This window comes from Phyllostomus hastatus, unplaced genomic scaffold, assembly GCF_019186645.2.
Source record: "Phyllostomus hastatus isolate PE091 unplaced genomic scaffold, TTU_PhHast_1.1 phas_contig_40, whole genome shotgun sequence".
Taxonomy (NCBI): domain Eukaryota; kingdom Metazoa; phylum Chordata; class Mammalia; order Chiroptera; family Phyllostomidae; genus Phyllostomus; species Phyllostomus hastatus.
The window spans coordinates 55,085,953-55,112,327 of NW_025333872.1; the positions used below are offsets into that span (position 1 = coordinate 55,085,953).

A 26,375-nucleotide genomic window follows, 5' to 3' on the forward strand; every position below is an offset into this window, starting at 1 on the left:
ATATTTTGAAATCTTCTTCCTTCTCATGGCAGCTGATAGGTTTGGCCATAGAAATTTAGAACCATTTTTAATGCTTTTAAAGAATACAGGGGTGAGCCACCCTCCCTACTGCTCTCCACTTGAACAAACAGTAAGAACACCAAGAGCTTCTGTAGACCCAAAAAGAACCAAAGAATGTGCAGCTGGAGATATCAGCTGCACATAGCTAATTCTAGCCAAAATAATTCCCAGGCGTGCCCAGATATAGAAAGAAAAAGAGTAATTCAACCAGGGAAGTCAATAACAGCTAAAGATTCGAGTTGGCCACAAAGCACTATTACATTTGGGTACCAGAAAAGGTGGTGCTGACACCACAACATTTGGGTAACTTAAATTGCAAAGTACACATCTGTCTGTGACCATCTGTCCGAAAGCATGCTGGGGGGTCAGAGGCACCGTGAATACAGTGACCTGAAAGTGGAATGAGATAAGATAAAGGAGAGGAAAATACATAAGGAATCTAATTGATTTCACTTAGAAAGAGACAGCAAGTTGAAAGAAAGTGTGGGATGGGGTCTCCTTAAGTAAATTATGACTCAGCAAGTGCTATTTTATCTGTCTAAGAAAATAATTACAGGAAAGCATCGTTTCCTGAAAAGTGTCTCTTCGAATGAACCCATTTGGAATAGTGACAGAGGATTCTGGCAAGGGAGGCTCGGCACTGCGTGACCTCCCCGGAGATGGCCTGGCCTGAGCTCAGGTACAGAACTAAGACAGTACAGTCTTGCACTTTTAGAAAACATGGAAATCTGTTTTTCTTGGCCTCTATGACATTTAGCAGATTCTATGTGCTGATTGTCCTCCAATCTCCCCTGGCTACTTTTTAGCTCCTTTTTCAGTTTTCTCTTCCTCTGCCTGCCTCTTCATACTGGAGCTCCCCAGGCTCTAAGACTTCCTCTTCCCACTTGTTCTCCCTGGGAGAGCTCATGGGCTCCCTTGGCTTTAGTGCCATTCACAGGCTGACGACTATCAAATATCAAATATCTCAGACCCCTTGTCTGAGCTCAGACCTGGACAGCAACTACATACTGAATATCTCCTCTTGGGCATTTGACAAATTCAATTCCTCTAAAATTAAACTCATGACATTCTTCTAGGGACTCATGCCTCCCCTACTGTTTCCTACCAATTAATGGCACCCCTATTCATTCATTACCCAAGCTGGCCAACTAGAAGCCTTCATTTGAATGTTCTTTCCCTTGGCCCACATTTCAACCACACAGCAGTGTCCAAAATTAATCCACTGCTCTCCAGTCCCATTTCCACTATCCTGGGCCAATGAACCACCATCTTTCATTTCATTGTCACAATGGCCTCCTGACTTACATTTCTGGTTGTAACCTTGACTCCACTCTACTATATCCCCAACCCATTTTCCAGTACTCATTATGAAAAAAATCAAATTATCTCACTTCTTCAGCCTAGACCTTTTTCAGTGGGTTACTGCTGCTCTTAAGATAAGGTTCAAATTTTTAAATACCATGTGCATAAATTTGGCTCCTCCCACCTTCTTACTGTTCACCTTTGCTGAGTTTTTTCTAATTTCTTAAAACCACCAACTTCTCCCTCAACTACATACTTTTATAAATTGCTGCCTCTCATTTTCTCCACTCTAAGTGACGACAGAACATCACTCAGGCCGGCACTCAATCCACTGAGCCACACCAGCCAGGGCACAGATCATTTTTTTAACACAGCACTTAGCCTCATCCCTGTTTAGCCGCCTGTTTTTTCCCTCTGGGAGCTCCCTGAATATAAGAACTATGCTCTTTATTTTTCTTGGTCGCCATGCACTGTAGCTGGCTCCATTAAATGCTCAATTAAGTGACTATTTGCAAATAGATTTTAAAATAACAAGAAAAATAACAAGTCTGGGTCTGATCACTCTGCACCCAAATAGCATGCAAGAAAAAAAGGGAGGACATCAAGGACAGGAAAGCACACTGGAAGTAATACTAAACTAAAACAGGTAATAATAACCTGCAAAGGTGAGCTTCCAAGTTAGATAAAACTTCATTCCACTCTACAATGTATTTAACCAAATCCCAGGTCCCATTAGAAGCTTCACCATTTTTCTTTTCTTTGGAAAAGCCATTATGGAAGAAGGAGAGCCAGAGACAGACAACTGAGATGGTGACTCCCACATAAGTCAGCTTCCTCTTCCCCAAATCAGTTTCCAGAAACTCTGCCACATCATGCATTGAGAACCCCTGGATTCTAACTCAAAGGCAAGTCTCAGAGGTCTTGGGCAAAGATGACAGCAGCTTCCTTTGGTGGCTTTCAATGATAAATAGCTTCCTGCCAGAGCACTCACAAACCCTGAATTCATGAAAAAGAATCACTTCATGGAAAACAGAACCCAGAGAAGTTTTAAGCATACCAAACACAGGGTTTGTCACTCACGTCTTAGTAGTTATTGGTGCCTGTTGCCTCGAGAGGACTGGCTCAGAATCACTTGTGGTCATGGACTCTCCATCCAACCACCAGATCCAAGATGTGGCTGTTGTTCTGACATCGAGATACCTGCCATGGAAGAAAACCAGAAACTGCACAGATGGAGCAGCCTTTCAGATCCCTGTGGATGTCATGAGATTAGAAGCTTTCCTCTGAGTCGGCCTCAAAGGCTTCCTTTGCAATTGTTCACGAGCTAGCTCAAGGGATAGGCAGTGAAGTTCACTAAAAACAAAAACATAACCTCAAACATCCAAAACAGCTGTTGGAAATTGTGACTGTTTTAGAGGAGCTGACTTATCTAAGTGAGTCAAAGCAAGTGTGAGTGCTTCAAACAGGCACGACACCAGAAACAAAATTAGGTGTTTATTGAGTGGTGTCCCTCTTGATTTTTTTCTCCCTTGCCGGACATGAGTCTCCTCCTTAGCTTCATCCTGACAAGGTATAAAATCCTTTATGAGAATTGACATTTTGAGAAATTCACTTTAAAGTAAGGGTTTTTCCCCCTCAACTGTAAAAGTAATATATGTTCTTTAGGGGAAATTTAGAAAATGCAGAAAAAAACCACAAATAAAATTAAAATCACCTGTAATCCCATTGCTACTGTTTTCAATTTGCTCTTTTTTTACTTTGGTGCTTCATACACACACACACACACACACACACACACACACAATTTTAAATATATATTATTTTGATGTTGTTTTTTCACCTGGTACATTATGACCCATTTCCCTGATCATTTACATATACTTTCAGAACATTTTTATCTGTATATGATCATTACAAATTATTTAGCTAATGACAATTGTAAACAGTTAGAACATTTTTAATATTGTGCTGTTGTAAACAAGGCTATGAAGAATATCTTTGTTGATAAATCTTTGCTCATGTCCATAGTGAGGAAGTTTACTTTTCTTTTAGGGGACTGAAACTCAGAATATAAAATGCATGATGCTTGTCATTGACAGAGTGTAGCCCCTTCCTCCCTGAGAGTTTCTGCCAGTTGTCTTCATTTTCATATTTTCAGACCAGTCAGGCAGCTACTGTTAGAACTTCAAGGCCTTCCTGGCCTCATGGAAGCCTTGCTTTCAGTCAAGTTCATGGTCTCTTCAGTTTGCAATGCAGAACCATTAAAATAACTGATTTTTAAATGTACAGCAAGAAATGGAAGGAAATAAAAAATAAATATTAAGAAATATTACTAATCTTGTTAGAAAAAAGCAAATACAGAAGTAAAGAACAATTACATCAAAAGAGGTATCTAATTGATTAGACTAGTCCACTCAAAACTTCATCTTCCAGAAAAGTCTCAAATTTAGATAATTTGTACCAGGTTTTACAACCACAAGAAACAAACTAAAACTTTCCACGTTCTAATTTTGCCTATTTTCTAATTCAAAAAGTGAAATGAAACATTCCCAAGGAGAAGACTCCTAAGTGGCATTATTATCGCTCCTTCTAGATTTACTGCCTGCGTTAAACAGCTGCTTCTGTACTGGCACAGGCGTTCAGCCACTCGCCAGTGGGGGATGAATCACTCCCCATGAAAGTCATCCCAGAACTTGGGTAACAGAGAAGTTTGCCTCCTGCCAAAGGCTCAATAAATGCTGGTAAGATTTAGGGAAATCATTATCAAGCAGACTTGTGTGGTTTCAAAGAACATCTCTTAGTAGGTACTGCACTCTCTGACCTCTGAAAACAGTATAAGCAACTTCATACACACGCATAAACACACACACACACACAGCCCCTTCTAGTTTCCCTTAAAAGTCTCCTCTTCATCGCCACTGAGTGGAATTAAAAACAGTTGGTCAAGCTCCACTAATCGGCAGCTGTTTGCAATTAGATAAAGCATTTAGAGCCATTCCCTTAACTACCTTCCCAACTGCCTAACCATTCAGCATGAGCAGTACACCATGACAATTTGCCAGAATGTTTAACTTATCTCCATTCCTAGTGGTTTCTATACCTTCCTTATTTTCTTCAGTCTTCCCATATATCGTGGGACTCTTCCAGTTCCTCTTATTCAATTAGGGCTAGACAGAGGAAGAATTAGTTGAAACCTGGTCAAACTGTTTTGTGATAAGATGGAAAATTCTACCCAGGCAACTGTTAGAGGGCAGAGTACATCTTGATGTTTCTCAAAGAGAAGAGAAATATGCCTTTTTCCCCTCTTCTTTTTCCAAATAATGGACAGGAAAGTTAGCTGTAATTTTTTTTCTTTAAGGATCTTGAGGAAAAGTAAAAGTTGCTGAACTTCTATAAACTATTTCCATAATTTGTAAACATTAACATTAGAGCAGGAAGAAATATACAGGTCACTTTATTCCATTTTTTTCCTTTACAAACTGGGCATCAGGAATCTCAATGCTTTTCTCAAGTCCACAGAAAAAACAACAGAGCATGCACTAAAGCCAACTCTCTGATTTTAAGTCTACATTGCTTCTGCTACACCATCTATCTTCTGTAAAGAGGAAACCTCCCCATCTCTACATGGAGGGAGTAGCCAGGACGGCTCTTCCACTTACCCTACCCAAGGGACAGAACTGAGGTCCTCCCAAGCTTCTCTACCCAGGAACCCAGCTTAGGACTTAAAGTAGAAAGAATGACAAACATGATATGGCTTCTTCTTTGCAGTTATTTTTCTCACCACCCTACCATGTCCTCCCCAAATTCACCACATCCATTGTTTTTTCTCCATCGCACCCTCCCTGATGTTTATCCCCATCCTCCACTTGTGTGCCCTATTGCGATAGAGGCAAAAGGAAGAGAATGAAGGGGATATTATAGGAAGGGAAGAGAAACAAAGTAAGAAAAGTAGAGAGGGGAAATCAGTTGAAGGAGACAGTTATACCTTCTCAAAATTCAAGTAGTATATTAAGAGCTGAGACAAAAATAGGAGCCTTCACACCCCAGGCCTCATGCTCACAGCCCTGGCTTTTCCTTTCTCCATTCTTCCTGAGGCTAATCCCCTAATTTTTACAGCATCAAGCCCCTAGCCCAGTCTTTAGACAGTAACGGAGTCTTCCCCTCTATCTGAAGGCAACCTGAGTACATTAATTCACTTTCTCCTTAAACTCATATGAGGTCTGTCCAGAAAAAAGTCCAGCCATTGTGAATAAAACAAGAACAGTTTGTGCGACATTAATGTAGCCTGGAAGCCAAGGAAAGTGGACTGGAATGCACATGGGTGGAAAATGATGACTTCACTGTACTGGTTAGTGGGGGCAGTAGATTCCACTGAGTGAGTGTGTGTACTGTGTGGCCGATGCATTCAAAATGACTGAGTGAATAAAGCAATGAATCTGCAACAAGTTTTATGTTAAATTTAAACATTCCTCCATGGAAAATATTCTGATGATTTAGAAGACCACAGCTATAGGCAACTAACTGGTTGGTAATTGGCAGCTTCATCATGACAACATGCCTGCTCATGAATCACATCTCATGTATCTTTTTGGCAAAACATCACATCACCTGAGTGACTCAGCCCCCTCTACAGCCCAGATTTGGTGCCCTGTGGCTTCTGGCTTTTCTCAAAACTAAAATCACCTTTGAAAGGGAAGGGATTTCAGACCATCAATGAGATTCCAGAAAATATGATGGGGCAGCTGGTGACTATTGGGAGAACTGTGTGAGGTCCCATGGTTCCTACTTTGAAGGGGTCTGAGGTACCATTGTACTATTTACAATGTTTCTTGTATCTTCTTCAGTAAATGTCTCTATTTTTCATAGTACATGGCTGGATACTTTATGGACAGACCTCATATTCTGCTTCAACATATTTTTGTTGATCATTTTATTATGTTCTTTGTAATATATATCTCTGCTAGATAGATAGGTAGTAGGGAGATAGATAGATAGATAGATAGATAGATAAGATATAGAATTTTTTAAAATTTTTCCTATCATTATAATGTTCTTTTATGCCTCTTTCTTATCCTGCAAGATGGTAGGTAAAAAAGCTGAGAAACTAGATACTAAGGAGAAGAAACCTCAAGCCAAGAAGGCTGATGCCAGTGGCTAAGTTAAGAAGAGTAACCTCAAAGCCAAAATGCGTACAAAGGGGAAGCCCCACCTGCAGCCAAAACCCAACCCTGTGCAGATCAGTTGGCTCATATTCCCAATCTGCTATGTATTCCAGAAAGGCCATGTATAAGAGGAAGTATTCAGCAACTAAATCCAGAATTAAAAAGGAAAAGAAGAAGATTCTTACTACTGTCACAAAACCAGTTGATATTCAAAAGAATGGTGGTATCCAAGTGGTTTAACTTTGCAAAATAACCAGATACCATCCTACTGAAGATGTGTCTCAAGATCTGTTGATGTACAGGCACAAACCCTTCTTCAGTCAGCATGTGAGAAAACTATGATCTAGCATCACTCTCAGGACCACTCTGATTTCATCCCCACTGGGCACTACAGAGGCAATAGGGTGGGTTTTCCTGAAGCAGCTGAGCAGTGGCTTGCTATTTCTGACTGGATCTCTGCCCCTCAGTTGAGTTTCTCTCTGCAGGACACACCAGAAATCTGTCATTACCACCTCCACCAAAACTGGTATCAGTGGTGGGGAATCCAAAATATCTTGCTGATGCTTATGTCAAGAAGAAGAACTTGCATAAGCCCAGATACCTGGAGGGTGGGGCTTCTACACAAAGAGAAACACAATTCCAGAACAGCATAAGGTTGACCAGAAAGCTGTGGACTCACAAATTCTGCCCAAAATCAAAGCTGTTTGTCACCTCAAGGGCTACCTCTACTCTGTGTTTGCTCTCACAAATGGAGTCTATCCTCACAAATTAGTGTTCTAAATTTCTTACAAAGAATCTAACTGAATAACTAATACATTTTGAAAAATACTCTGGTTGGTGTTAGTATTACATTTATTACAAGTATATAGATGGTCAATATAACAGAAATATATTATAAATCTTCTAGATAACTACTAAATATACAAATATATTGTACTGGAAACTAATCTGAATGAATTCAGTAACATCCCAATTAATTCATGCATTGATGATTTGATATTAGTTAATGCTAAACTGTGACAGAATTGACAAAGTCAATTCTTTTTTCAGTTTTTCATCTTTATAGGGGTGAGCACTGAGAAAGTGGTTGTTTTATCTACCTAAATAAATAGAGGAAATGAAAGTTATATCATAGTGATGGCACTAAATTCTAGGGTTTCCTTCCTAGTTACTTATCAAAATTACAAACAGATTTATCATCAAAATTATTTTCAGTGCCCTACCTGCCCTTAATTAGAACCTCCCCAATTTTTTAAAACATTTTTTATTGTTCAAGTAGTTTTCTGCCTTTCCCCCCCACCCCTTCCCACCACCCCAGCCCTCCCCACCTCCCTCCTGTTTCCATCCCCCCTTGTTATTGTCCATGTGTCATTTATAGTTGTTCCTGCAAACCCTTGAACCTCCTAAAATTTTTTTGAAAGCAAAGAACTAGAGGCCAGTCACCTTAAGATCAGATTTTATTTTTATTTCATGATGAGAGTCATTCACTTTTTTAACATCAAAGTCAAGACTTTGAGTTATTCCTTACTTTTTCCTCCAAGTTATTTTATACTCTAGGACAAGTCACCCTAGTAAGATTCTCTAGGAGATAAATATGCCTTTTTCATAAATAGGTAATAAAGGTAAATGAGTACTACCAGAAAAAGACTGGCCCTTTGGCCAATCCATTCTGGGAGAGCATATAAGGAAGATGATTCTCCTAAAACTCTATGTACCTGTGTAGGCTTAGAAAGTCTTCATGCACCCCAGGAATATGTGTATCCCAATTTGCAGGATCTGGCCCTTACCTACTTTCCACTCTTGTTTCAAGCTCATGTTCAATGCTTTCAGGTCCTCTGGGTCATTGACTATGCTGTTCCTGCTATACAAATGTCTCTTAGAGACACCTTTTAGTGACCCTTCAATATAAAATAGATTTCCCAGATTATTCTCTCTCATAGTTCTTTGTTCTCCCTCCTAACACTTAACACAATTCATCATCACATATTTATTTCTATTTATTTAAGTAACCCACTAGACTGGTGTCAAATGTTGTCCCCTACCAGTATACAGCATCGACTGAGAACTTGTTAGAAATGCAAATTCCCAGGCCCTATCTCAGCCCTGCTAAATGAGAAACTCTGAAGCAATGTGTTTTGTGAAGTCTTCCAGGTATTTCTAATGCCACTAAAGTTTAAGAATCACTGCACTGAATCATAATCTCCATGAAGGCAAAGACTATGTCAGTCTTTTCCTCACTATATACCCAGGACTTTGCCAGTGGCCAGCACATAAGAGATGATCCATAAATATATAGTGTTGAATAAACTCAAATAAAATAAAAGCTTGCCCATAGTAAGAAGTACATTTATATAGTAACCCATTCTACATATGAAAATATAGATATAAGATAAAAGTTTCACAAATAATACCCCTACTACATATCATGCACTCCAAACATTCTCCATCTTGTTCTATTTCTTTTTTTTCTTTTTTTGAAGAGGACCACCAAATTTATTTCACACTCCACTAATGGGCTTTATGTGCAGCTTGAAAAACCCCAGTCGTTGAAGCTGTTCTAACAGAAATGCATACCTCTGCCCCTGTTATTCTTTAATCTGGAATTCCCTCTCCCACCCTCCTATTTCCTTATGCTTAAATCCTATTGATTCTTTAGCCTATCTCTCATAACAGATTTCCCTGATATGCAGGTAATCTTTTCCTCTCCTTAATTCCCACCACATTTTTCTCTATATCCAGCTTATGACTTTTCTTGCTTTCTCCTTTTAATATTGTGTGTGTGGGATGTCACTTTTCCTATTAAAGTTTATCCTTCAGAGCAGAATCCATACCTGATTCATCTTTGTACTTCACAGCATGCAGCATATAGCTTCAAATAATGTTTTCTATGTGAATTAGACATTCAAGGAAGGAGCTGTTCATTTCATTTAAAGTGGAGAAATATTTTGAAAGAAGTAGAATTTTCATGGGTGGCTGAGAGAAGGAGGCATATGAAAAAAGGGAACCACGTGGCCAAATTGCCTAAGACAGAAAAGATCAGGACACATTCGGGCACTGTTGTGTGTGTGGTGGAGAAAAAGCTAGAAAGGCAGATGGGATCAGATGGCAGAGTGCCTTAAATGACCCAGACTTTATTCTGCAAGGAAAGGGGAACCATCAGAAGTCTATAGTTGGTTTTCTGTTTTAAAAATGATAACTCGAGTGATAATATGAAAGAGAGGTAAGGATGCCATGGCTATGAAAACGAGCCTTTCAGATCCGCTGTAGGCAGCATACTCACTGCCCTGCCCAGCCCAGCTGGTGGGCCCCTGTGGGCCCTCCACTGTGTTCAGGCTGGGGACATGTGTTTTGGCTGCCCCCAACCTATGACTTGGGGTACTAACACAGACGCGTGCCCATGGGACATAGGACACCTCTGATTTTGGCTTAAGGACTCCCCAGCAACCTGGCCACAACTTCACTAGAACTGTAACTGCAGCCTGACCTCTCCTATGCCATCCCCCTCCCTTCCTCCAGTCAGACCTGCAGTGCAGTGTAAAGCTGCTCTGAACACCCCACTTCCTCACCTTAATCCTTCCCAGACATTTCCCCTAATAAACCTGTTATACTTCTAATCCTGTCTTGACATCTGCTTCTCTAGGGACGTGAACCAACTGCAGAGGAGCAAACAAGATCAAAAAGGAGATGGGGCCAAAGAGGTACAAGGAACATGCCTATGTATTAAAACACATATATGCCTGACAATATACATATGTGTTTACCAACATGTACAAAAAGATGCTGACACTCAACACAACAAACACCAAACTTTACTGAGCCTACCAACACTGATAAGAGTTCACCTCAGAAGCCACTGTACAGGAAGGAATGCAGATCTTTTATCAAACTGCATATCTTAGTTGGCATACGTGCATCTAAGGTCAAGTAACACGAGATGATGTTTCACAAAATGTGAGATGACTGGCTGAGCAGAACACTCTCACCATATCACATGCTGCCAAAGAAGCTTGGACCACAAAATACAAGCAGATGTCAACACTTTCACCTTCCACTTTCTAAATATCGCTGATCCGGCCAAGTTTCATTTCACTTATTGGGCCACTTTCCATGTTGGGGGAGAAGGGTTGAGGAAGGGAGGAAAAATGTGTTAGGATTCAAGTTTCATATCTGCTAAAGTAAACTGGTGTTGCTCACTGCTGGGTTTCAAGAGAAAAGCTTCCCTAAACCAGCCAACAGTGGTTCAGAGGAACATAGAGACCAGGGGTAGCCCAATGTTTTCTGTAAAGGACCAGATAGTAAATATTTTTGCCTTCAAGGGTCGTACAGTCTCTGCGGCAACTACTCAGCTCTGCTGTGACAGCGTTAAAGTAACCATGACAATACAGAAGTCAATGTGTGGCCACATCCCAATAAAACTTTATTTACACAGACAGTGAGCCAGATTTGGCCCATGGACCACTGTTTGCATATCCCTGGTATAGAGCACTAGACATTGTTCAAAAACTACCCTCTTTTACTTTGGAAGTAGATGCTCCACCTGCATTATAATCTTTTATATACTTAGTACAAAAAGTACAGTATTAAAATCTAGTTGAAAATGATTGATTATATTAAACACCACCTCTAATACTGGAAATGGCCATAATACAAGCTTTGGCCTAAAAGAAAGAAGCCAAAACGGACATCAGACTTCAATATGAAATGACTTATCTACCAGACCAGTGGTTCTCAAAGTGTGGTCGTCAGATCAGCAGCATCAGCACAACCAGGGGAGTTGTTAGAAATGAAAATTCTCAGGTCCCTATCCCATCCCTACTGAATCAGAATATGTAGAGGTGGGGCCCAGCAGCTGATGGTTTATAAGCCCTCCAAGTGATTCTGATGCACGGTCAAGCTTGGGGACCACTAAGCTAGGTTATGTGTGAAGCTGCCTGTGCCTTAAATTCTCCAGCAACAAAGCAGGAATAGTGAAGTCTTGTTATTTCCCCCATCACTAAGGTCACAACAAGACTGCCAAGGCTGGGCTGGTATAGGCGGAAGGTGCCTCACTCACTGAAGCCTATTATGCTTACATTTTTTTCCTTTGAATTTAGATCATCTGCATTTAGAAGATTATTTAGTTATAAATTAAATATACATTCATAAAGGTTTTTTTCAGCCTGATGTGTAGAATGATCAGTAGAGTCCTTAGGACTGCAGTGATAAGATATATACAGTAGTACCTCGGTACACATCATTAATTAGTTCTGGAACTTGTGACAGGTGCCAAAACCAAGGAGAACAGAACTGTTCATGAGCTATGGTGAACCTGACATGTCAACCTCTGTTTCACTGCAAGAAAGGGGAGCTTGAGTAGTAAGCAAGTGCCAAGTGCTGAAACATTTTTTTTCTCATAAAAACATGACAAGTACAGGGTTTGACGAGTTCTGAGGCCAACAAGTACTGAGGTATAACTGTAACTTGTAATGGGGATCATATCCCAACTGGGCCAGAACCAAAATGTGTATATCTCTGGTGTATGGAGTTAGGCAAAACCCAAATCCCACCCAAGTGCCTATTTGTACCTTTAATTTACATAGGAACCAAGGAGAATTCTGGGGGAAATATGAAGCTATATCTGTGATGGAGAATCAGATATTAGAGACATATCTGGGAGACTAGTGCAGTGGAGGAAAAATGTATATGAGGAATGAGAGGGAAACAGAAGCCAGGTTTCAAGTCTCCTCCTTCCCCACATGCCTGAACACACCAAAATAAAACTAACCCTAAGAGAAGGTAGTAAGACACACCAGACATCATCAGCTATAATGCCCTCGGGAGCCTGAGCACCAGATCAGAATCCGGTCCTTACTATGACGTGGCCACTGGCACATGAACCATCCCCACCCCCCACTCTCCTGGAGGCACATGAACACCCCAGAGATAGACAGTGGCTGGGCTCATCAGGTTTGCTCATGGAACAAACAGGCTCACTAAGTTCTATCAAGTTCCATGGGTCCAGCAATTCTCTTGAGGCATGACATTTTTCCCACTTGGCACAAGTCTGCTGAACTCTTGAAGAACAAGTATAAGGATCACCAGCCCTGGAGTCAGATGGGGAATTGGCAGCACAGCAGAAGCCAAGAGTTTTGCAGTCAGAAGTAAACAAAAGTTTTTATTAGGCACCATTTGAGAACTTCCTCAACACTTGGGGAAGTCTATGCAAAGTCCTCGAGTTCCCAACTAAGCCAGCTGGAGCTTCATTGCATCAAGATTCTGACAACCAAGTTAATGTAACTTTACTGTGCATATAAGATAATGAGGTGGGGGGATGTTTCTGATGCCCCTGTGCTCTGTATTAGATTCTCTCTGAGTCACCTTTCATTTGTTCTAACACTCACTATAGCGACTGGTTTTGCACAGACTCTAACTAGCCTCACACAGATACAATCCAAAGGGCCTCTCCTCAAGCCAGTCTCTTGCTTTGGACCCCAAGGCTTCTCTGTTGAGACTGGGGAGAGGGACAATTGACACCCATGTAGTGAAATATTGAGCAATGGACATAGGAACTGGTTAATGAATGCTTCTATCTTTTTCCCACCCCTACCACCACATGCTAGGTTCCAAACCCCATTTCATTCAGCTCTTCAGGCAGACCTGGGACATCAAGTAATCATTTGCCCAGTTACAACTGACTTGACAGTGCATACTTGTTCCAGGTTTCCCTCCTTCCTTGCTTTGCGATGCTGTCTCTCACCTGTGACTTCTGGATCTCACTCTCCTGTGGATATTTGCACATAAACCTTTGTTTTAGACTCTAAAGATTCCAGGCTAAGACAGAAATGTTTAGGTTTCACTTATAAGCAATAATACATTTGTTGACAATATGTAACTCATACATCTTTCAAGACAAATGGCATTATTTCATTTTTTACATGCTCTACAAATGACATTTCATATTTTATATGATTTACAATATTACATGCTTCTAGCATAGATATCATAATCCTTTTCAGTTCCCTAGATCCTCATCATTTCCAACATACAAAGAAATCTAGTCTTTTTTTTAAGCTAAATATAACCACAGGCCAGTATTCTAAAAATTTATTAAACAATACTCCAGTGATCTGAAACTACAATATCAATCAAGTTGTGAGAGACTCAAGATAGATGATGAAGAAAATACAAGCAGGAACAAGACACAAATACTGCAGTTTCAGCAAAGAGAATGAGCAACAAAGACTTACTTTCTACAGCTGTAATGATGAATCATCACTTTCTAAAACCTGGGGCAGGGGGATGTTTTAACTGATATTTAATTTCCCCTTCAATTCCATCCCTCCTCCTATGGCCCCCATCCTCCCACTGAGGACTTTTGCTTCTCTGAGTTGGTTGTTGCTATTTTATTCTGTTTTCTGTTTCAAGGTTTAATATAAAACTCCAAAGATCATTTAGATCAGGGCTAACAAACTCATTTTCATATGGGGGTCACATCAGCTTCACAGTTGCCTTCAAAGGGCTAAATGTAATTTCAGCTCCTTAACAGTTAAGGAGTAGTTACATTTATACAGTCCTAAAATTATTTCAGCTCTTTGAAGGCAACCACGAGGCTGATGTGGTCCCTAGTGAAAATGAGTTTGACGCCCCTGATTTAGATTATAGGCAAAATTCAAGAATACTTTTTTAAGAGGGAGAAAATAAAATAAATGCAGCTAACAATTTCAAAACAATCTGTAAGCTAAAACACCTTAATTATTGATGTTTAAAAAAAAACAGGTTCTCAGAGTATGACAAGCTGAGGACAGAGAAAAATTCCCATTTCAGGCCGTCTAACCCTCTAGTTGCAAACAGAAATGGGCAGCAGTATGGATTCATTTTTCCACCTATGGTAGCCACTTTAATTTCTTGGACATGAAAAGTGAAAATTACATGGACCGCTTCACAGATCTCCTCAAACACCTTTTTGACACTGGGCTCCCCACAGCATCAACCTTGAACCATTTTCTGCCTCTGCCCAAGGCCTCCTATGGTGTGAGTCATTTCTTAATTTCAGAAAATAAAGACTCTTCTTCGAAGACAAAGATTTTAAATACTATTAAAACTACTCAGGATTTTTGTCATCGTTAGGCATAATTCTCAACCCATTGTATCCTTAAGTGTGTATCAGCCCAGCCCTGGCAATCTCTTGCTGACCTTAGTGATGGGGGGACATAACAAGACTTCACTACTCCTACTTTGTTGCTGAAGAAGTCAAGGAACTGGCAGCTTCAGATATAGTTTAGTGGTTCTCAATTTGACCTTGCATCAGAATCACCTAGAGGACTTGTAAACACCTATTGCTGGGCCCCAATCCTACATATTCTGATTCATGGGTATGAGACAGACACTCATACCCATGAGAATTTTTCTTTCTAAAAATTTCCCTGGTTGTGCTAATGTTACTGATTGTATCCTCAAAGATAATGAGGTCTAGCCATCTGGTCCTTTGGCCTTGAACCACTACATTTTGATGACAGTGACATGAACATCCTATAAAACAAGTCCTACTTAGACATTACTTTAACATAAGGACCAATTAATTTCCTGGGCAAATGGTTTTATGAAACTCAAGTTACATGCAAACTTATTCAAAGTCACCTCATGGGCTCTCACCCAAATCTCTAACAGTAACCCAAGGGCCACACAGCTGTGCTAAGGCAGAAACTCTCAGCTCATTTGATTTTTTCCAACCAAAGAAAATGGCTGAAACAAATGAGCCACTTAAACTATCAAATGGATATATAATACTACATTTCTCAGCCTCTTAAATATGGCTATTTTCTGGCTAATAAAATATAAACATTATAAATAAGTCAATTTTTTCTAAGTTTATCTATAAACATATGATCTCCATAAATATCCTTTAGTGTTTTTTTTCCTGGAGGTAGACAAATTGATTATAAAATTATTGATCGTTCTTGGATAGGTCGCTGAAATCAGCCTTTATGCCTTCCTCTGTCCTACTGTGAGAAAATGAGACAGCTGGAGCTCCAGAAGGCATCTTAGGCCATGAGATATTTTATAGATAAATGCCATAGGCTTGGATGGTAGACCAGAAAGACAGAAAGAGCTTGTCACTAATGATGTTAAAATCATCATACCAACTTTAAACTCTTACCTTCAGTCTTCTCTTACCAGAGAAAACAAACTCTTTAAAACGTACTAAGCTACTGCACTTAGTTTTTTGACCTTAGCTAAACCTAGCCCTACCTGATACAATACACTATGGGCCAGATGGTATCATCCATGATTTAAAATTAGTCCATTACTTAGAATGCATGCAACTCACTTTGAAATACACCTTCTCCCCCCCCCAAAAAATAAGATAGACTAGTAAATTGATAGAGGTGGATAAATATAAGATTACATAAGTGTAGCAAAATACTAATTATAGAATACAGATGCTGGGTATATTAGCATTTACTACACAATTTTTTTAACATTTCATAATAAAATGCTGAAAATCCTATTGAAAAGCCATCAGTACTATTTATCATATTTTTTAAAGATATTCCTAGTAATGAGAAATTTTGTAGCTTTTTTCTTCTCACTAAAAGGGCCACTTGTCTTCCTGTTCTAGAAACACTATTATGGGCTTAAAGTCTTAAAAAATAGAACTGGAAGTACTGCCAATGGGACAAACTGGGTGCAAGTAAAAATTTTAAAGGCTGTATAAACAGAAGTCCATCTGGAAAGATGTTTTCTCCGTCAGCACAGTAAAAGCTAGAATAGAATTTCCTGATATAGATGTACTGTTTGACTCTCTGCAAATCCCACTGGGTGCAAGAGAGATGCATCTTGCTCTTTAATTTAAAAGTAACTTTCACCCATAAAATGAGGCTAAGAATGTTATATTTCAACTAAGCTGAGCTCAGCAGTAGGCAACTTTATTTACTTCCCTTGTTAAGAGTCCCTTCTCCTTATCAATATAGGTAGACTTCTAAAGAGATATAACTTCAGCTTGGTCTTCTAATCACGCTGAAGCACTTCTGTTGAGAGAGTAACAATTATGGTGTTGAATCTTTTCCCATGGGTCTGTAGTCTAAGCAAAACAAGATTGGAAATGACTGTTGAACAATTACTGACAAGAATGTTAAAGTCTGTACAAGCTTTGCCTGCAAACTGCCAATATGGGCGGGGTTGGGGGGAGTCTTTCTATTCTCTGAGATGCAGTGAGAATGTGAAATGCAGTGCCAAACACTGATTTGGACTATTATGTGTACTAGAATACTCTATTTATTAGGACTAAAATGACTTCAGAAAATGATACAAATTTAATTCCAAAGAATTTAACTCTGAACTCATCCAACAGCACTTAGTTATTGTATTTATTGAAAGGGCTGTAGGAGCAGACACTGAGCTAATTGAAGAGCATGGATTCACATTACAGAGTCTCTGGTTATGACTTACTGAAAATTTCTGCTTCTGAATCAACATTTTCCAAATTTGACTTCACCTCAGAAAGAGTGCTCTTACAAAGCCTGGAGAAAATATCCCAGCTATGTTTATATCATTCAAGAATGAAAAAGAATACTATACATAGATTTAATTTTGGTAGAAAATCACCCACTATATATAGAGGTCTATAGCATAGTCTTCTGGGAGAGAAATAAAGAATGGAGAAGACCAGACACCATAGACATTATCTATACATTAAGTACTTTATGTATATTACTACCCTTAATCCTCACGAAACCCTGTACAATAGGATTTGCTACTATCCCACTTTATAGATGAAGAAACAAACACCTAAAAATGTTTGCCTGAAGTCACCTGCCAGTAAGTGGTAGAACCAACACTGAGACCCAAATCTGCCTGAGTCTGATCTTTTAAACCATCATCTGATACCGTGTGAACTTCGAAAGCCAAGTGCCACACTAAACACTCAGGGTGGAGGGTTGAGAAGGGAAGGAAGAGGAGGAAGAAGGGAGGGAGGGAAGGACAGACTTGTCTAACAAACAGGTAGGGAATATTGTAAAAAAAAACATTCAGAGGTAATAAATATGAAGTACTTCACATCAAATCTGATGGTTTCTTTGTTTCTTACCTTTTTATCCTTCATTTCTCTGGTGTTTTATGTCTTTTGAAAAATAAAACAATAGAGGAACAAGTATTTATATCTTAAACAATTGTAAAGTTGATTAATTGTAAACTACCTCTTCCTCCCCTTCACTTTTTATGCATCTCTTTCTCTCAAATATTTATTAAACACCTAATGTGTGCCAGACCCCATCATTTATATTCTACCTCTAATATAGAATAAATCCAACTTAAATCACTTTTATTAATCATGATGAAAAAGAAAAAATATATATTTTCTTTTTTTTAAAATTTTATTTGTTTATTTTTAGAGGGGAAGGGAGGGAGATAGACAGAGAGAGAGGGAAACATCAATGTGCGGTTGCTGGGGGTTATGGCCTGCAACCCAGGCATGTACCCTGGCTGGGAATCGAAACTGGGACACTTTGGTTCCCAGTCTGCACTCAATCCACTGAGCTACGCCAGCCAGGAAAAAATATATATTTTCATTAAAAAACAGAATAAGAAAATGAGGTACTATGTTAAAAGGCACCAATGAACTGTCGGCATATTAAGAGTATTGGCATTAAAGAATAAGATGAAGCCTCATGTTACCAGAACAGAGGTCCAGTTTGAGCTACAACTTCATTTCCCTGGCCATCACCATGAAAGATATATACCCTCCAGCAACACCACTGATATTAAGGCTGCAGGAAGAAATTGATGCCACTTGAGAAAGGCCTTTTGTGAGAAGTAAAAGAGGGTGGGCAGAGAACCAATCAGGATTGATAAGAAGACCTGAGAATACCTCATTGTCACTTTACTTATGACTTACTGGCTTTGTAAGTTATCAGGAAAGAGTTGAAACCATATGTAGCTTGGTCACCACCATATACATAGAGCTTGGCTCTCAACCAGAAATACAGTAGATACTCAATAAAAATTGATTGAATAGATAAATGAATTAATAAATAAGCCAGAAAATGACAAAGAAGCAGTGATGATAATATTGTCTCTGTTATTTGACACAAAAGAAATAGCTATTCATCTAGAGAATGCTGAGGTCTCTATATCCAATTTATATATACCCAGAAATCTCTGACAGCCTAGATATTTTATTATGAATTCACATTTCACAGTAACCACAAGAAAAACCACAGTAATTTATAACTCTAATATAAGTACAATCATAGATAAGAGATGTAGAAAGGTAGCCCATGGAGAGAATTACTCACTTCCTTACTCTTAAACCTGTTTGGTTTCATAAAGAGATTCAGTCACCCTCAAGATTTGTCACAACCATGAGGGAACTTTACTCTTGGAAAGATCACCTTGTTGATTTCTGCCAAATGACCCCACTGACCACTGACTTCCAAGCATCTTGATTCAAGCAATGATTGTGAAATGTGGGGAAATCTTGTTTAGCTCAAATCATAAGGCCCCAAAACCCTAGCCAACAGCCACTAATATTTAGTCTGATTGAGTGTAGTGGGTAAATCAAATACTCCAGTCAGTTTTCTTCACAGACGTCACCTAAATCTTGTTCTTTCCCTCTCATCCCAAGGAAGTTTCAGGTAATAGAGATTTGGTAGTTGAGGGAAGAAAAAATAGAACATGTCAAAATAACAATATATTTTAGTAGTCATTTTTATTCAAGCCTTTTAAGTTCCTTAACACATATTTGCTCCCTATACCAACAAGAACCCTCAGAAGCCACTGACAGTAATTGCCCTGGAGCCAGTCAATTCACAAGTAGAAAAAAAAATGTCAAGATATGACTCTAAGGAGCAAAGAGGGGCAAGTCTTAGGGATGTCAGAAAGAGCATCTGAAAGGGGCATGAAGCATAGGACTCAAGCATGGAATGAAGGGTCCCTGAGAAAAACAATTGGATAGGCAGAGCTAAAATGGGTTATGAAGAATTTGGGTCTTGAGGTGGTGATAGCAGGAACAGTAATGAGATGATCACATGAAGAAAACAGCATAGGTAGATAGGAGAGAGAGAGGAGGTAAAGAGAGCAACTAAATACACTGTCAGGGCAATCCAAACTTAGGTGATGAGGCCCTGGTTAGAGCTTCGGCCACAGAAATGTCAACAGAGGACCAGATTAAAGGCTCACTAGACTGTGTGTCCTCAGGGTCTCATGTTTCTGTCCCCATAATATACAATACATTTTTGTGAAGTAAATGGAATGGAAGAAAAGTGACAGAGTTGGTACATGGTAGAAAAAGGGGGGAAGCACTTATGACAAGTTGGAGAAATATGGTGCTTGTCCATGGGATTGAAGTAACAGTGGGAACTCAAAGGGAATGGCCTTAAGGGCAGTTGGCAACATGCAGACTCAGTCTATGACAGAATCAGGGCTGGAGACGGGAGTGTAGAGGTGATATTTAATGATGGGAAAATGAAATTACAAGAGAGATGCTAAGGACAACAAGCAGAGTTTTAAGTGCATTAGAAAAGAGAACCAGCAAAGGAATGGAGAAGAAAAATAAAAATTAAAATTAAAAAGAATAAGGAAATGATGTTTTATGACTTTGGGAGAAAGTTTCAAGGAATTGTTTGAGGTAAAATGAAAAGGACTGAAGCCTGAAAATAAGGGAGCCTGAACCTGAGCTGCAGTTGTGCCACTAGCTTGCTGTGTGACCTGGAACAAGTGTCTGAACCTGTGTGGGCCCCCAAGTCATGATCTGGAAGTGATCTCTGAGTTCTGTACCAGCTCTCAGGGTCCCTGGGATTGTGAGAACTGAAGGTATTAGAGACCAGGAAGGATGGGACAAGGAAGAGAGTGGTAATTAATCTCAAAAAGGAAATACCACCAGTAAGGACAGAAACCAGCAGGCAATGGCTAAGAACAAAAGAATAAGTAGGACTTCAAGATTTTGCAAACAGATGGGAATTTTTGTTTCAGTGACAGGGGAGACTAGAACTTACTGAAGCCTAAGGAACAGAAGATAATAGGTAAAAATTTGAGACAAGATCTTAGAGAAGAACACTTCTGGTTAAATTGGAGGTGTAGGTAGACACACTTTGCTTCCTCATGCAACCACAGAAAGAATTACGACCAGACCTTAAAACAAGTAACACCAAGAACCATTAGAAAATCGAGCTGTATGGAAGTCTGACAACCAAGGATTTAAAGAAGACATATTCATCCAGACAGGTAGGAGGGGTGGAGTCACGGAAACAGGCAGAGAGGCAGTGTGATGTGGAAAGGTGGCAGCGGCAGAATGGATGGGAAGGATACCTTCAGAGTGACTGATTCCAGTCCCAGGCCGCACAGCCTAGGGTTCCAGCACCACGAAGATAGATCCCTGTTACTTCTGACTATAAAACATGTGGAGATTGGAGCAGTGGGAGAAACTGCTAAATTTTCACTGCTTAAAGGGCCAGCATGATGTTAGAATATACACAAATCCACCCACTCTGGGATTCACCACTGGGACAGCAGCTGGAAGAGTGCTAGTCATTCACAGGAAGGGGGTGAAGTGACTGGAAATGGGTCAAGTGCTGGCGAACCACCAGAAGCCAGGTGGTGATACTGTCCCCTCTCCAATCCCTCCCCACACAGCAACAAAGTGGTAAAGCAGGTGCCCCACCCTGGCAAGTACCTAAGGCTGTGCCCCACACAATTTACAGTTGGCTTTTCTACATAAGCCATGCTACTAAGACAGGAGTCAAAGCAGCTCTACCTAATACACAGAAACAAACACAGGCAGGCTGCCAAACTGAGGACACAAAGAAATATGGCCAAATGAAAGAACAGATTAAAACCCCAGAAAAAGAACTTAGCGAAACAGAGATAGCCAACCTATCAGATGCAGAGCTTAAAACACAGGTTATCAGGATGCCCAGAGAACTTTTTGAGTATAGCAAAATAATAAAAGAAGAAGTGAATGTTATATTAAGTGAAATAAAGAATAATCCACAAGAAACCAACAGAGAAGGCAAGGAAGCTGTGATTGCAAACAACGATTTGGAACATAAGGAATAGATAAACATTCAAACAGAATGAAAAGGAGAAACAAAAATTAAAAAAAAGTGAGCATAGGCTTAGGAACCTCTGGGACATCCCCAAACAGGCCAACATCCAAATCATAGGAGTGTCAGAAAGGAGAAGAGGAAGAACAAGAAATTGAAAGCTTATTTGAAAAAAATAATGAAAGAAACTTCCCTAATTTGGCAAAAGAAATAAATATACAAGTCCAGGAAGGACAGAAAGTCCCAAACAAGTTAGACCCAAAGAGGACCACACCAAGATACATCATAACTAAAATGCCAAAATTTAAAGATAAAGAGAGAATCTTAAAAGCAGCGATAGAAAAGCAAATAGTTACCTACAAAGCAGTTCCCATAAGACTATCAGTGACTATCATTTCTCAAAACAAACTTTGCAGGCTAGGAGGGACTGGCAAGAACTATTTGAAGTGATGAAAAGCAAGGACCTACAACCTAGATTACTCTATCCCGCAAAGCTATCATTTAGAATGGAAGGGCAGATAAAGTGCTTCCCTGACAAGGTAAAATTAAGGAGTTCATCACCACCAAGGCATTATTACAGGAAATGTTAAAGGGACCTGTTTGAGAAAAAAAAAAAGGTCAAAACCATGAACATTAAAAAGGCAAAAACTTCACAACTATCAACAACTGAATCTAAAAAAAAAACCAATAACAACAACAACAAAACTGAAGCAAACAACCAGAACAAGAACAGAATCATAGATATGGAGATAATTTCGTGGGTTATCAATGAAGAGGGGGAAGGGGAAGGATGGGGGAAAGGTACGTGGATTAAGAAGCATAATTGGTAGGTACAAAATAGAGTGGGGGATGTTAAGGGTAGCATAGGAAATGGAGAATCCAAAGAACTTGCACATACTACCCATGGACATGAACTAAGGAGGGATGAAGGGGGTAAAATCAGGACAACTCTAATAGCATAATCAATACAATATTTTAAAAAACATCTTACAGAAAATGGGTAAGAATGGGATTCAAAGTGTAAATAGATGAAAGTAAAAATGCATGTTTTTTTCTGAAGTGCTAAGGAGAATGGTGTTGGAAAATTCAAAGAACTTTGAAGGCAAAAGTTAAAGAATAGGGACTGTTCACCTAGAACTAAGTCTCTCTACAACATAGTCTAAAAAGGAAACAAATCTTTGTATTAATTATCTATTGTAGCATTATAAATTATCCCAAAACCTGTGGTTTAAAAGGATAAATATTTACTAACTCACACCTCACAAGGGCCAGGAGTCCATAAACACCTTAGTTCAGTGGTTCTGGCTCAGGATCTCTCATGAGTCATGATACCTGCCTGGGCTGCCAACACCTAAACGTTTGCCTGGAGCTAGAAAACTCACTTCCGAGGCTAATCACACGGCTGATGGATGGAGGCCTCAGCCATGTGTACCCTTCCTCATGCCATGGCAGCTGACTTATGCCCAGAGCAGGTGATTCAAGAGCATAACTTAAGTGGAAGCTGCCATGCCCTTTATGACCTCGTCTCTGAAGTGGCACAGTCATCTCCACCACACTTTACTCATTAGAAATGAGTTACTAAAAACTCACCTGAGAGTGAGTTCCAGCTCACTCTCCAGGGAAGAGAAATGAGGCTCCACTTCTTGATGAGAAGAATATAAAGTAATCTGTGGACAAATTTTTAAGCCATCAGTCTTCTAAGACCATGTAAATTAGGGGGAAGATTGTCAATTTAGGAAAAGTAGCTGTGAAGTAGCCATTGTGGGGGTACTCTAAGAGTTACTGAGAGTAGATTAAAAGATGCCCAGAAAAGTTTTGCTAATGCCACAACAACAATAACAAAATGACCTTTTCAAAGAGCAAAAATTATGATACAGATTTATACTAACCAGACCAGAAGTTTACAAAGGAAGAAGACTAGTGTTATAAGATGGGGCAAAGCTTTAAAAGGACAGTTAAAGATCATGAAAAGTAAAACACTACTACCACACCAGATCCACCAGACATACTTGCCCTCTGTGGAGTCGGAGAGGAAACACTGATACAGGCACAAGAGCAGGCACGTGGCTATGATCACCATTAGCAGTCAGTGAACTACATTTTGAGCCCCCATCCAACTGAAGAGAAAAGTTCCTGAGTGCTCCCAGTTCACTGAATTAATTATCCTCTGAAAGCAATTTAGAGCAAGAATCATGTTGTTATAGTGGTTTTCATTTTAGCACCCCCAATGCTAGTATAACATCTGGAGGAGGAAAAGCATAGAGAACAAATAAATATTTTTTTGATGAAAAGATGGATGGATGGATGGATGAATGGATCAATGGATGGATGGAGGGAACTAGTTCAAATGGAAAAGCTAATGTACATTATTTCCCTTTATGCACTTTGAATGTTCAGGTTTTAATAGGACAAGAAGGTCCTGAATTCATTTCCTCTTAACCTTGGAAATACTGGTAGTTTACAAAGGATAATATAGCACATGATGTGATAGCCAAATTGAAATTCCTGAAATAGGAAACAATTAACAAATGTATTAAGGGTGCTTTTGTGTTGAATAATGAACAAAATTATTTGTTAGATTTCTTAGGTATATTTTTTAATTGAATGATTTATTCATCTTTGTTTTCTTCTGCCTGTCACTACTATTTAATGATAAATGTTGCAAAATATTCTTGAATTTAAATTTTTAAAAGTAAGAAATCTAGACGCAATTAATAAATTTTGTGACCTAATTATATATAAGGCTACCTACATTACTTCAGCTAAAACCTATAAGTTAAAACCCATGTTTGTCAAAAATAAATAAATGAGAAAACCAGTTTAAAAACTAGCTAAGTTCCTCCCAGTTGCAGTTAGCCCAGGTGTATATTTTAACATAGAGTGTAGGGCAAAAGTAGGTTTATAGTTTGTTTGTATGGAAAATAATATGATAATTAATAATAACACAAAAATAGACTCTGTGTTTCACATATTCTGTAAACCTACTTTTGCACCCCTGTATTATAGACAGGACCTCTCCCTCCTCATAAAAATATAATAAACCATATTATCATAAGCATATATTTAATTTTGTTGAGCATCTGTTGTAAATAAATTGGATATTGTACTGGAAATAAAGAGCACATGAATGTATTCATTTGGGTAAATAAACTAGAAATAACTGTTTGGTGGATAGTTAAAAAAAAACTGTCCAGATCTATTTTCAGCATAGCTATAACTTTTCTGCACATTTTGGTGTATAATGTAGAACAACTTTAAGTTAAATAAGATTAAAGGCAAATGGAATGTTTGTTGCTTATTTTAGTATTAACTTTATTGTAACCTTATTCTAACTTAATATTAAACTCATGTTTAATACTTATTATACACATGGCAATGTATATTGTATCACATAATGAAATATGAAATGTATATAAAATGGGAACCATATAGAATGGTATAAATATCAGCATGTCAAATACTCTTAAGAAATAACTGTATATTCTGCTCTGGACATTTAGAAGAAAAGACTTAAATGATTTTCTACATTTATACAAATCAACTTCAATCATTTCTAAATGCTAGGAAATGAAATGTTCTATATTTTTAGAGGAAGGTGAAAAGGGTTCAAAATTAAAGAAATTTAAAATTCACTTGTTAGTTGCTTCTAGGTGCTTCCTCAAAGCGGCAAATAGGAAAATAGAAAGAACAAAAATATACGCTCACCTATGAACAAGAATGATTGTTTTCATAAGCAGACAATGATATAATTGGAGTTCTGCAGTAAGCATCGAGATCCTGTTACAAAAACAGCCACGTAGGTACCTCACGCCCAACTGCAGAATAAAAGACTCTCAATCTTATCCCAAGGCCTACAATGTGACAAATGATTCAGAGGTCCTAGCCCTACTCAGGAACAACTAGCAAGTCCACAGGTCTGTGGTGTTTGGATCCGTGGCTATCTGTTAGAGGAAGGAGAGGGTTACATCCAGTGGTGTGCTGGAGTCAGCATCTGCAGGTTCTCAGGAGCCAATTGTGTGCATCTCTTCCCCACTCCATGTTCGGTAATGTTGTACTGGTAGCTTGAAATGAGCCGTGGTGGGAACAGTTTTACCACCAAAATAGGAAAATGCTAAAAGTCAGGGCTTTTTATCCAGATAGTGAATTGTTGAACATTTATAAGCATACCACTATTGATTACAAGTCAATATATCCCAACAAAAAAGCTAGTGAACAGTGTTTATTCCACCCCAACATAGTAATCCAGGGGAGATTATCCCTAGCCTAACCTAACCCTAAATTTCCAGGTGAAATCAACTCATTCTTAGAAATATGTGTTAAATTACAACTATTGATCACTTGATTAATTTTAATGTCCAAGTTATTGATTGTGCTGACTCCAGGTCAAAGTCAAAAAAATTTCACAGGATTCAAATTTCCTGAGTTCTTAGTCACAGAGAGACAGGAAAGTAAAAGATGTATTATCTGCATTATCTGTGCCACACAGTAGCTAGAATTACTTTACGCCATTGATGTTTATTGAAAGGAATGCTTACACAATAAATAACCATCAAATGTGAAAGAAAAGTAGGCAGCATAGGATGAAAAAAGAGGAAGAGATGGATGCAAGTTGCATCAGTTGGTATATGCATTCCTAAAGATTATCCCAGAAAATAGATGCATACAAGTGGTCTGATTCTGTTCTATTTTGTTTCCCTAAATCAGTACTAGCAGTAAAGATACTGTGCTGGCTATCTTCCCATTCCCCGTCCTGATTGGCTCTCCACCTTTCTTCACACTACTCTGTGCCCCAGAGACTGACCATACATTGCGTCAACAAGGCTCCCTTGTCATC

General features: G+C 39.0%; 1 pseudogene; it reads left to right on the forward strand.

Annotated features, from left to right (window-relative positions):
* Positions 1–6,442: 6,442 nt before the first annotated feature.
* LOC123822078 lies at positions 6,443–7,304 on the forward strand (annotated as a pseudogene).
* The last annotated feature ends 19,071 nt before the right edge of the window (positions 7,305–26,375 follow it).